The following is a 13,456-nucleotide window of genomic DNA, read 5'->3' as shown; positions in this document are numbered from 1 at the left end:
GAGTGCAGTAGCGCACGCTCTTTGAGTAGACCGGGGTTCAAGCCCCTGACTGCTGAATACGGTCGATCTGCCAACCCGCACTGGACCAGCGTGGCAGATTATGGTCCATTTCCCTCAGCATGAATTGTTGAGGAGGCTTCCACCCTGCAGTGGGTTGATAATGGCTGCACTTTACTTTTTTTATATGTTGTTGTCTTGTTTAGTTATTTCTGGCCATTTTGCTATCAGGAAGCAGCGATCGCCAGGCAGACTGCTTCCCAGTACCTGTCCACGCCACAAGGAGGCGGGACACAATTATACATGTACAATACTAAATGTATTTAATAAAACAATGCCAAGGTAGGATCTGGTTAAATAAAACAATGCCAAGGTGAGGGTGTGTTGAATGAGGACGAGGGGATCCAGTGATGGATGTGAAAACATCCTCCAAATCTTAATACCACCGCTGTCGGCCTTTTTTCGTGCAGTCTAATTGCGGCTGTTCACCTGTACGCATCTGTCCTTTGGCATGATCGAGCTGGAACCTTGATTCAGCAGATTCGCTCTTTTTCCAGTCGTTCAACGTCCAGGAACAGTGCTCCCGTGTCACTGAAGGCGAGGATGTCGACGATGGTCGGCCAACATGGGCACGTAAACTGGTCACTTACTCCGTGGTGGTCTCCCTATCCCGACACGTTTGGGGATTGCACGTCCCTTCTCTCCACATATTCAGTATGGCGGCCCTCGAACAGTCGACTATGCCTGCAGTTGCTGAAATACTGGTCCCACCTTCCTAGCGCTGCCAATCATTCCCCGTTCAAACTCCGTCAGGTTCTTCCCCTTCTCCACATTACGTGCCTCGTATTGAAGAACTGACAGGCACTATATATACTACGCCGGTAGATGACGCCACCCATATTACTGTTGAATGCGTCCATTCGTGGAGACAATGGTGGTCAATATTTTGCTCATGAGTGTATAAAGAAGGCAGTTTTTACTGTTAATGTAGAAAAAGAAATCTTTTTATAAACAAATGAACTGCATAAATTAAGTGGCTTTTCATTAGCTTCTAAGACAGCACTAGCATCCACTGGGCTATAATAATATTAGTATTTTAAATTATTTACATTTATTTAATTTTGCAACGATTTCTTTGAAATGTATCTATTTTGAAATACTATATTGAAGATTAAAGGAACTTTATCTCAAATCAGATATGCTTTAGTGATTATAAAGAAGCATTAAAATTCTGGCTGTCTGCGAACTTTGAAACTGTTAATCTTCTTGGCGCATCTCATGAGTTATAAATAACGTCTTTAAAATGGCAGACTGATAGTCATAAAATAATATTTGGCTTACGAAGGATTTTATTTGAATAAACAAGAGATGTCGCCACAGTTTAGCTACAAAATGTCAAATGTAGAGGGCGAATATATCCTACAGTAAACATGTTTTGCAAGATTAAAGATTTCAAAACATGTGCCATGTTCTAATATCTCGAGGAAATTTTATTCCACCGAAATATTTTGCGTAATTCACTCCCTGGAAATATTGAAACTGCTCGCTTTTAATGCAGTGACAGAAAGAAAGAAAGGATCAAATTTTTAAAAATGAAATTATATTTTTTGTGTATACTGTTCTGTCCTTTCCCCATCCCTTTCTAATGCAGTGAAATTAGAATCCTGCTGTAATTATATATAAAATGAATACCCCGGTTTCTTTGTTTCCTTTGATTTTCATAATTACTCTCAATGGAAAAAGTTAAGAACACTGTTCCTCTTCAAAACACTTTGAAAAAGGCCTTGGTCAGCGCCCTACTCTACGAGGATATTCCACAAGTACATTTTAGCACATGTCCTCCCCACACCGGGTGGAAAAGGCTTCGGTTCGAGTCCTTTCGATGACGAGAGAGATTTTTATGGGCCTTTTCACAACGTGGCTGAGTTAATCGGTCCAGGCAAGGGTAGTATGGTTTTTCCCCCGGAAACTCTGGTTTTTGTTCTAGCAAACAGAAAATCGACCTCAGAACACACGCAAATTACAGACAATATATGGAGCAATATGTCCTTAGTCGCTGATGCTCCTAAAACCCAATAGCAAAAACACACGCAGAGATTATTCTATAGGCTTACCCGAACAGATCTGCACACGTTTACTCATACTCTGACAGGAAACAGGCAGTACAAGGCTGTTCAAAAGTATGGATGAGTTTTTGAGGAGTCAGTCGCCACTTGCTTAAGTACTGCTTCCAGATGATTAAGTATCACTGGACAGACAGGACCAGTTGCAGTACATCTTCCTATGGCGCTCTAGATGTGCTCGATGGGACTCTGGTCGAGAAAGCAGGCAGGCCAATCCATACGGAAGATATGCCTTCATTCATTTTATTATTTCATTTTATTTCCAAGTCCCATAGTCATTTATCAATTTTCTCTAATAATTTGTCTTATTCTTCCTTAATTTTATTCCACCCGACCTTCCACAACACCAGACGGAGTTGGTTTCAACAACCAACGTTCCCCTAACGAATTTCAGTTACTGCTGCTTTATGCTGATGGAAGGACCAGAGAATGGCGAAAAAGCATGAATATATTAATGATGTAGGCTGCTGGCCGCGGCGTAATGGAGTGTTTTCCTTGTACGTATTAGATCTCCTTGAAGTGAAGCAACATTTGGATGCCACAGCTGTTCATGGGTGCAGCACATCCATCTTCGAATGAGTTCATCACGATAATGCACCATGCCACAATCGTACAGAACTGATGCCAGCAGTATGAGTAAATTCAGCTTATTGCACTGGCCTCCTGAAACACCAGATCTCAGTTATTGGACATTGTAGATGAGGTGGAACGGGCTCTTAGTAGTAAAAAAAAAAAAAAAAAAAAAAGGTAAACTGCTGCAGTTTACCTTTTTGTATTGCGAGCTTTTACCATTGCAGGATGGAAGCCTCCTCAACAATTCATGCTGAAAGAAATACGCCGATGAGCCAAAACATTATGACTAGCGAGTCGTTATGCAAATCGAAGCAACTGCAAGTGAACTACGGCACATGCGCGGGTCGGGACACAGTATAAAAACATTTACATATAAAAATTAATTATTGTTACTCTTGTTCTTCAGATGGGAAAGGCAGCGGCCAATTTGACAAAGACCCAATTGTAATGGCCAGACGACTGGGTCAGAGCATATCCGAAACTGCAGCTGGTGGGATGCTCACGGTCAGCCGTGGTGCTGCGCTGTAGCACAGTGGTATCGTCACCGTCCTCCCCACACCGGGTGGAAAAGGCCCTAGTTCGAATCCTGTCGATGATGCGAGGAACTTTAGTGTGCTTTTTTCACTCCGTGGCTGGGTTAGTCGGTCTCAGGCGTAAATAACAAGGTTTTCCCCCCCAGAAACTGTGGAAAACCGACGAACTGCCGGCGAGGTGTTGGACGACCACGGCTCATGGATGCTCGAGGTGAGCGAAGGCTCTCCCGGATGGTAACAGAAGGGCTGTTCGATGTTCGACAGCACATCGTACCCTGCTGAAAATTGGGCTGCATAGCCGCAGGCCGCTCCGAGTGCCCATGCTAACCACGGTTCACCGGTGACAGCGCCTACAATGGGCAAGCGAGCATCGAAACTGGACCTTGAGTGATTGGAAGAACGTCATTTGGTCCGACGGCGGCGGTGTCATGCTTTCGGTGACGTTCTACTGGGATACTCTGGGTCCAGTCTTCCATGTGCCGGGCACTCTGACTTTGAAACCCTACTACAACAACAGCAACCTAATATGTGGCAACTCAGTATATATCTAATTTGACACCTACCTAAACCTCATTGCTGACCACCTACCTTGACACCTACTTTGACACCTAATTTGACACCTACCTAAACCTCATTGCTACCACCTACCTAAACATCATTGCTGACCAGGTACACCCTTTCATGGTGCCGTCTTTCAGCAGGATAATGCGCTATGCCAAACCGCCCGGATTGTTCGAGACTGGTTCACAGAACATGGGAAGACTTCCAGGTATTTCCCTGGCCTCCAAATTCTGCAGCCATCGAGCATCTGTGGTGGAACAGCAATTCCGATCTGCGGTGTCTCAACCACGGACCTTACAGGAGTTAAAGGATCTGCTAGTTGCGTGTTGGTACCAGATACCACAAAACACATTTAGAAATCTTGTAGCGTCTATGCCTCGCCGGGTACGAGCTGTTTTGGTTGCACGCGGAGGACTAACATCATATTAGGTAGGTGGCCAAAATATTTTGGCTCATCGGTGTAGACCATAATCTGCCACGCTGCTCCAGTGCGGATTGGCAGATCGGCCGTATTTAGCAGTCAGAGGCTTGAACCCCGGTCTATGCAAAGAGCGTGTGCTGCTACACTACCCGCTTCTGACCACTCGGCTACCAAGGCTTGTTCGGAGTAGAGATCTGCAAACATCCAATTTTGCAATTGTTAGAAACAAATGAGTCAATGTGGACTGGCATCCTTAAGGCACGCTTTTTGACATAAGTCCATGCCATGACGAATCCAACGTTCTGAGGGCTAATAGGGTACCTACTGGCCATTATGTAGTTGTACTTAATAATATAGCCTTTGTTGATAGCACAATTGGTATGATCACCTTTAGAATCCCGTCGATGAAGGGAGGAATTTTTATGGGCCTTCTTCCAAACGTGGCTGAAGTAGTCTGTCTCAGGCGAGAAAAGCATGGTTTTTTGTCCATAAAACACAAAATCAACCTCAGAACACACGCAGTTTACACACAGTATACACAGAGCAATATGACCTTAGTCGCTGATGCTTTGAAACCCTACTACAACAACAGCAACCTAATATGTGGCAACTCAGTATATATCTAATTTGACAAAGAATGTTGGATCCCAATGAGTAATTTTTAGTTCGCAATCGGCTATCAATAAAACTGAATGCCCCAGAGAGAGCAATTAGACCACATCAATCTCCCTCCATGCGAGCTGGGTAGAAATTGTAAAAGAAGATGGGACTGGTCATGATTTTTTCCATCCCAAGACGAACAGCATGGAGGTTAGAGTAGAGTAATTAAAATAAGCAGAGTTCTTTTGTTTTTCAATCAGTGCCTCTAATTTTTGAGATACTTCAGTTTCCAAATATACTTGGGTTTAAAAGATAAATTACAACCGTAAAATTAGTAAAGGAGTGGAGTTTTAATTTGAACCAGACTCCTTTACTAATTTTACTTCTAACAGTCTATAAACAAGTTGTACACCTAGTAACTCCAACACGGCATACAATACTGTATTTTGTTGAGCAGATCTATATGTATTTTTTCTCCGGTCCAATGGAATGTTGAAGCCCATAGGACCAAAATCAAATTTTGAACCAAAAACAATTTTAACATAGTATAAATCTACTTTTGACTATTTGCTCTGCTTAAGGTGGAGCATATAGTCTACGCGGGAAAATGTCTACAAAATTTTAATGGAAATAATTCGCCATTCCTCCTTTTATTTGTTTTTACCCCAAAGCAACAAAGGCCACAAAGGGCAACATGGTATTGTGTTTGTAAATTTCGTGCATTCTCTTGTCGGTTTGACAATTTTCAGGATGAAAATTCTGGAAAATGTGTCATCCCAACTGTGAAGTATACACGCATTTTCCAGGCTGTCACCACACCCAGATTCTTCCATTAGACTTAACCAGCGTACATCATGATTCATCGCTACAGAGAACTTACTATCAAAGTATGGAGTCGGCTGCTTCACTTTCTCATTTCCTTTCTTGTTCCAATTCCATATAGTGGTCCATGTAAACTTCAGAACCTCCTAAAATGTGGTATCCAACTATTTGTTCGCGTTTTTCAATCCTTTGAGTTCCCTCCACGTGGCATTTTGTTTGAAACTGAACGGGATGTACTCTGCAGTTCAATTTATATATCACCCATGCTCTGCTGTCTAAATCATTGGCAGAGTCGATATTCTCAATGTGATTGTTCATAATGTCTTGATAATTTTGATATCAGAGTGTATATAAAGGTATTAGGACTCCAGAAACCGGAGTCTACGAATCTCGTATTTTTCAGGTACTCAAGTTCACCACAAAGCATAGTAGTATCATGATTTTTCTGATTGTCCGCATTAGACAATTTCAGCATGCTTAATGCAGTCACAGTTCCAAAAACATCTTTAAGCCAGAAAGATGTTGAATCAAAAGATAGTCGTTCAGGACTTTGATCTCCAGAAACTCCAACTAAGAACTGAATTTCCGTATGTTTCGAACTCCTACGAAAATATCAAAAACAAGACAAGTAAAATGCTACATTTGATCTTCAAGAAAAGAATGAACAAGAAACAAAAGAGGGTGAGAGTAATTGAGGTATCAACTGTTTGGAAAACTAATGTTACTAAAGAAAAAGTCTGACTGGATTCAAGGCGAAATGCTATACAACACTAATGCAGTTGCCATAGACATAGCTAAAAGAAAGAATGCTGTAGTAGGATTTTAGGAGCATCAGCGACTAAGGCCATATTGCTCCGTGTATACTGTCTGTAAATTGCGTATGTTCTGTGGTGGATTTTCTATTTGCTGGACGAAAAACCGGAGTTTTCGGGAGGAAAAAACCATCGTATGCTCGCCTGAGACCATGTAACTCACGTTGTGAAAAAGACCCATAAAAATTCCTCACGTCATGGACAGAACTCGAAGTCGGGTCTTTTCCACGCGGTGTGGGGAGGACGGCGATTTTAACTGGGCTACCCATGAGAGTTAGAAAGAATGAAATGAAATAATAGGAAGAACAGAAATGGACAAAATAGAAACTAGTTAGTTATTGTAAGATTTACTGGGTAGGGGACGGTTGTCTGAATTGGACCAGCCCCCTAGAATAGACTACCGAGTGAAATATAAGGTTTTAACGTTTGTGCTGGGGTCTCATGGTGAATTATTATACATTTTTACCAGTAGAGTCTGTCACGATAGTTTCGTCTTCATTGAGCAAGTATCGCAAATTTTTAATTAAAAATTTAAAATTTTTAATGCTTTTTATCTTATATCAAGGCTTTCAATTCTCGCGATGATTTCTCAGCGATTTCTGGATCTTTATAATTGATTAATACTCATCAATAGATTCAAATTTCCTCGAATTGCTACCGATTTTCATGCTTTGTTATCCTTTGACTACTCTATCAGAATGGTGAATACAACAGCGCTTTATTGTCTAGAATGGACCACATACTGTTTTTTTAGAATGGACTGGTGATCCCTTGAAAGAAAGACACTCTTTAACTGTTGTCAGTCAATTAATTCAAGATCACCATTTCTCTCCATCTGTTGTACTCAGCAATCTAACAGAAGGATCGTCTATCCAAGAATACAGCTTTCTTCACACTGATGCTCAAAGTTCCCAAGCCTCTGTGAGTGGAATTAGTTTCTCATCTGTCTCAACAAGATATATTTAGGCCTATATCTCTTGAGTGTCCAGCAAGAAGCCTAAATTTGATGTGCGTACACCTAAAGAAGGCATTTCTGTTTTTGCAATGAAGAAAAGGGCAAAGAGGAGCGCTCAGCCTGTTCTTGAACTGACAAGCAGCCCTTACAAGGAGAGGGAGAGAGAGGAATCACCAAGAAAGAGAAGAATGATGATATCCAACTCAGGAGCCTGGGCGTGACAAGCCCATACTCACCAGATATCAGCCCTGAGATATATTTCATTGTGTATAAAAAGCAGTATTTTATGATTCTAGAACAAGTCAACCTCTGATCCAATCTACAATAAGGCACCTACTGGTCCAATCAAGGAGCCAAGTTCCTCCATTGGGCTATTTCTACAATTTCAGAATATTGTTCTAATGTCATTACGCATATGATTGATTACTATCTGGTAAAAGTATTTATGCTGAATCACATGATAAATTTTCAAAGACTTTTACCAACGTGTTACCAAATAATTAGCTTTCAAAGTTAGGGGTTAAAATTCAGGACCCCCCAAACTGATGCATTTTCAACCTTCCCCTAATTTCTGACCAAAATTGACTCCAGGAGCCAGAACGTTCTTAATAAGAAACTGTCATTGTTCTAATATCTTTCTAGGAAGATTCAGGTGGGAGTGTAAGTTTGGAATCACAGCGTATGATAACAGTTTTCGTTAATTTTTTTTTGAAATTAGCTATAACAATATAGGGTATAATATATATAAAAGACAAAGTATTTTAAGATTTTAAGACAAAGTGGTTTAAGTCTCAAGTTTTAAGATTGGGAGTGGACATATCATAATTTGCAATACTTCCTCCTGTTGTTTAGTTGCTCGAAAGTCCATGTACAGCTTAGAGCAGTACTTCGGGTCATTGAAGTATAAAATTTCTTCCACAAATTCGAAGTCCATAGGATATTGTATTATGTTCGAGAAAGTTTTTATACTTTCTTTTCTTAAAATTCCTTCAATTCTGACGATGTCACCCACTCCAGAAAAGCAGAAACAACCCCAGATCACGAAGGAACAACCGTGCTTGACTGTAGGAGCCAAAAAATGTGGCAGTTTTTTCTTCAGTTGATTGTCTCACAAACTCTGCTCTTGGATCCAAAAATTTTAAATTTGGATTCATCAGCCGAAAATATGCTTTTCCACTCTGCAACTGTTCAACGTTGATGGCTTTTAACCTAACCGTGTCTTTCGATTTTCTTGTAAGGGTTTTCGGACCGCTGCACGACCATAAAGTGCTGCTTGTTTAAGACGAAGTTTACAGTGGATATCTATTGAACTAGTGAAAACAATACTTCCACTTTCTAGAATCATCTACAACATTCAGGAGAATTTAGAAAATCTTCTAAAATATCCTACCACATTCAGGAGTTTTCTGCACCTTTCGGGAACATTCTTGAATATTCCAGCAATTCCTTAAATATTTCTTGAATATTGTTTTTTGAATTTTATACAAAATAGAAAATATTTTAATACAAATTGGTAAACAAGTTGGTAACTATTTTAATAAAACTTTGTCATTTAAAAAAAAAATGAAAGGTAATTCCAAACTTTTAGGCAGGAGTGTAGGTTTCCATAGTCAAATAAATACCTTTTCCCCAGAAGATGGTTAAGTCTTGAACTTTTGTCTTTGTGGAAATATATTCCACTGCACACTTTGGTTCATGGGAAATAAACTATGCAGGCCAACCCATGTCCGTGAGCAGTGACAATACACTTCAGAAAAATGTCTTCTTCTTCATTGCTATAGCATATCAACTAGCAGTGCGCTTTAGCACCATGTAATGGTCACGATTACTGGTCTTTGAGCTCAATGGTCGAGACCCTAGTCGGGTTGGGGTTTTTTATGTCTCAAAAACAGGCAAACCTACAGTGGATATGTGCAATTTACAGACCCGAAATACTGACATCTATCGTGACATCAACTGAATAGTTGAGCTCCCTTTATGACCACGTGCTGGTCATGATGGGACCACTTCACCTTCCCATTTCTAACAAACCACTGATGCATTTTCAAGCGAAAAAACTGCCATCTGGGGTACAAGAATTTTTTTAATGAGGCGGAAGCTATTTTTAGAATCCAACCTCACGACTTCTCCTCCCAGTTAGGGGTCACAGGTTCGGAAGGGGCCGCGATTACACAGTCAGTCGTTCCCTAGTCATCACCCCTCCTCTCAGCTGGCGGCCTCAGAGAAAAATTTTACTTTTACGCTTTTTTTTTTTCTCCATTCCTCCCTCCCTCCCTTCTTTCACTTCCCTTTCCCGTTCGCATGCAGGATGCACATGGAATTCTATTTTTAAACAATTTCTCTTTCGCCATATGGCGGCACGGAGAAATTTAGGGAGGGGGGGCTAGTGAAAACCAGTTCGACAGGTCAGTGGCCATTCAACAGGGTGCCGTAGAATGATGCGATGCTTTTCATTGGAGAGAGAGAAAGAGAGAGAGATGTTACGGAGTGAATATAACATATGTACCTCCCTAGATACTATAGAAAGCTGAGAACTTTTCTGAGCCTTTTTTATTGTATAAGCAGGTGGAGCAGTAAAAGAATATTTTTGAAAATTTATGGTTTAAAAGTGTACAGGCAAATTTCCCAATACCAAATATATCTAAGCAAACTAGGTTACCTTCATTTTCTTTTTTTTTTTCCTCTTTCAATGCAATAACTAAGTGCATGTGTCCAAGAAGGTCAATATATTGAAAAGAGACTGGGCCAGGGAGTTATAATGATCACGCCATTTTGAACTTCTAAACAGGAATATTAATTCTAAACACTCAAACATTTAATAGCTTTTTCAAAGATGTACAGTAGACAGAGATTTTTTTTTCCCAAAAGATAAATTTATTTCAAAATTGAAGTACGAAAACCAAAGAAATACACTTTTAAATATTTAACATGACCTCCTTTTGATTTTTATAACCACCTCGTTTTGGAATGGAATCATACCTTTATCACAGGCAGAATCTTCGTTTTCGTTGTACAGGTCCATTTTTTGAGCCTGTCCTTACAGATAGTCTGCAGATTTTCAATGGCATTGAGGTCAGAAGAGTTTCCAGTTCACTGCAAACACTTTATACTGTATATTCTAAAAAATTTGCATGACTTTTCTAGATGAATGGCAGGGAGCAGGGTCCAGATGAAAAATTCCATCGATTCCGAGTTGCATCAAGCTCATATGCTCAAGGGATCCCATACCTTGATATGAAAAACAATCCAAAACAATTTGGTGCATACCCATCGATTGGGTGTTGTATTACACAGAGATCAAAAGAAATTTTGGTAATTTAGAGAGGAGAAATGTAGAAATTTAGAGAAAAAAATATTTTTTATCCATTTATTTTGCATAAAAGGATTCACGTCGTACTTCGCATAGGTAGGTTATAAAGTGAGTACGTGCTAATTATTTCAGCTTGATTCCATCTATACTAACACCTTTAATCCAAATAAGATTTTTTATTAACTATTTTTAACTTACCTACTCAAATCCGCCATGGGCCCTGGTACAAACGCCTCACTGGACCAGAGCACTTTTCCATGTAAGGGACTCGGACTCAAATTCCAACCCCTACACAATCTCCAGGGAAGCTTACCTATAACCCATCCATGGTACTAACCAATTACTAACTTCTTTCAATAAACATTATAGCGCGCAAACCAACGTCAGGAGATGTTCGCATTACCCAGCTAGCATCCATTAATGATCTTCACCTTTGGTCTCTGAAACAACTTCGCCCACCTGAGTATTTCCTAATACACATGAGTATTAGGAAATACTCATGTGCATTTCCTAAAAAATGCAACTTAGAAAGTGAAAGTAAAGTGCCAACAAGATTCTCTTATATCCTAATCTTTAACGTGGCACTTTTTTAATAGGGTCTTCTATCGTAGCTACCAATTGTCTTTCACCAAATTGTGTCGCGCAATGAATTGCCTTGAGCCAGCTTAACAGTACCTTCTCCATCTGATCACGTTACGTGTGTAAGCCTCATTACACCCCAAAGTGGCATTCATCAGAAAAGAGAGATGAGTGACTATTTCGCTTCCGATTATCTCAGTTTTAGTTTCAATTCAATACTTTGTTAACAGCTTCCAAACTAGCTTTACACTATTCTGCTATCTCCCATTGAGCAAGGGAATGTTCCTTGTAAGTATTTGATGGTCTTTGAAAAGATGAAGACCCTACCCAGCCAAGGAAAACTGAATTAGTTTTACTACTCTTCCTTTTAACCCTGATAAAATTCCTCCATCACCTCGTATTTGAATGATTTTGTCCCTTCTGTTGTCTGAGTACAGATGATGTATGAGTAAAACTTTATAACTCTTTATAAAGTTTAAAAATTCCATTGAAGATCTGATATTGAGGATAACGTAATGGCGTCTCTTTTCAACGTATTGCAAGGACCAGCTAGTCTCTAGCGGCCTGAGGTTCGTACTTATAGTACGGTATTCTTTCTTTGATCAACTCATATTTCTTCGTTAGCTTCTGATGCATTATCCTGGCGACCTGGTCGTGTCTGTACTCCGTCTGATCACCCTGCATCCAGCGCTGATGTACTGGACTGTTTTTGGGGCAAGGCGGCATCGTTGACATGTGCCATTTGTCACTCTGGGTCCTTGGGGATGTATTTTCGGTAGTTCCTGGTGTTGATTACCGGGTCTTGGATGGCGAGCATGAATGCTTCAGTCTCAGGAAGAGTCTCGCTGGAGCCATGCATTATTTTTATTGTTATTATTAGATCAATTTTATTAAACTTTTGGTTTTCAGCCCTGGACTGCCTACTGAGTAGGAGGGAGTACAGTATTTGTACCACAGATATAGTAACAATAGAGCCATAATAGCATTATAATAGAATAATAAGAATCCCCAGCAAACCTAAGAGGTTTGTTTGTAAGTGCCATTCTCTCAGGGAATTGCCATTTTAATCGTTCATGCTCTTTTTTTCTTTTTTGCTCAAGATGCTTCAATAGAGAGAAAATCTGTCAAACCGGAGAGAAGTTTGAAAGGGTGGAAACATTCTTCATGGGCGTAACGAACCTCCAGGACATCGTATTTGTGTTTATCTACAATGCAGATCTGGAGATTATGAGTGGATTACACCTGCGGTTTACCCATCGCAGCATCCAGTATTCCATGGTTAGGAATTTGTCCTGATAGCATCTGGTTCTCAGCACTCAGTTAAGATACTCATCCTAGAAGATCTGATCTGGGTTCTCAGATCTTATCTAGGATGTGATCTTACATTCTGAGGTCTCGGATCTTATTCGGGATGAAAACCTCACGAAGGTGAGATCCTCATCGCAGATCAATTTCAGATTCAAGCGGGACAAGATCCTATAAATGTTTTTCCGCTTACCAATCATTTGACTACCATTCCTTATCCGCTTTTTTTTTTGGTACAGTAATCTGGACTAGCGTGGTTCGATTTGTGTTCACTCGTTGGTTTAGACTATTAACTGTTTCGATTGAAGTTTTTCAGTATATTAAGTAATCAGATACTCTGAAGGATTCCTTCAAGATAAGGAAGAAGCATAACGAAATAAATTTGAATTTTTAATGGATTAATCAATAATTGCATTTTAATAAATCAATATATATGCAGTGACAGAAAATCAGAGTGAACACAAAGCTTGATGTGATGCCAAAATTGAAGTGCGATGAGACATTCACTTAGGAAAGCTCTCGTTTAAACATTGGACACAATGTTCCTTCGATCCGTCACCTATATTTTTTATTTGTAATTCTCTACATAAATCTTATTTTATTATTTCCTTATTTTATTTTATAAATTCCGAAATAAATGATGAATTTTAAAATATAAAATTAGTTTTAAATTTCTAAATTATTTTATGATTTATTCAAAATATTCCTCAGGGACTGAAATGACCACAGAATCAGCTTTGGCATTGGCTTAGTGAAATGCTTGTAAACAATCATCTCCAGTCCCCGTAAAAAAATCATTAGGTAGTTAAGTCTGCTTCTCTACGTCCGGGTGACGTAAGAGGTCATGACCCTGAGAGATTACTTG

The sequence above is a fragment of the Mastigoproctus giganteus genome, chromosome 3 (assembly GCF_048544385.1).
Source record: "Mastigoproctus giganteus isolate SK-2022 chromosome 3, ASM4854438v1, whole genome shotgun sequence".
In the NCBI taxonomy this organism is placed as follows: domain Eukaryota; kingdom Metazoa; phylum Arthropoda; class Arachnida; order Uropygi; family Thelyphonidae; genus Mastigoproctus; species Mastigoproctus giganteus.
This window is presented reverse-complemented; position numbering follows the sequence as displayed.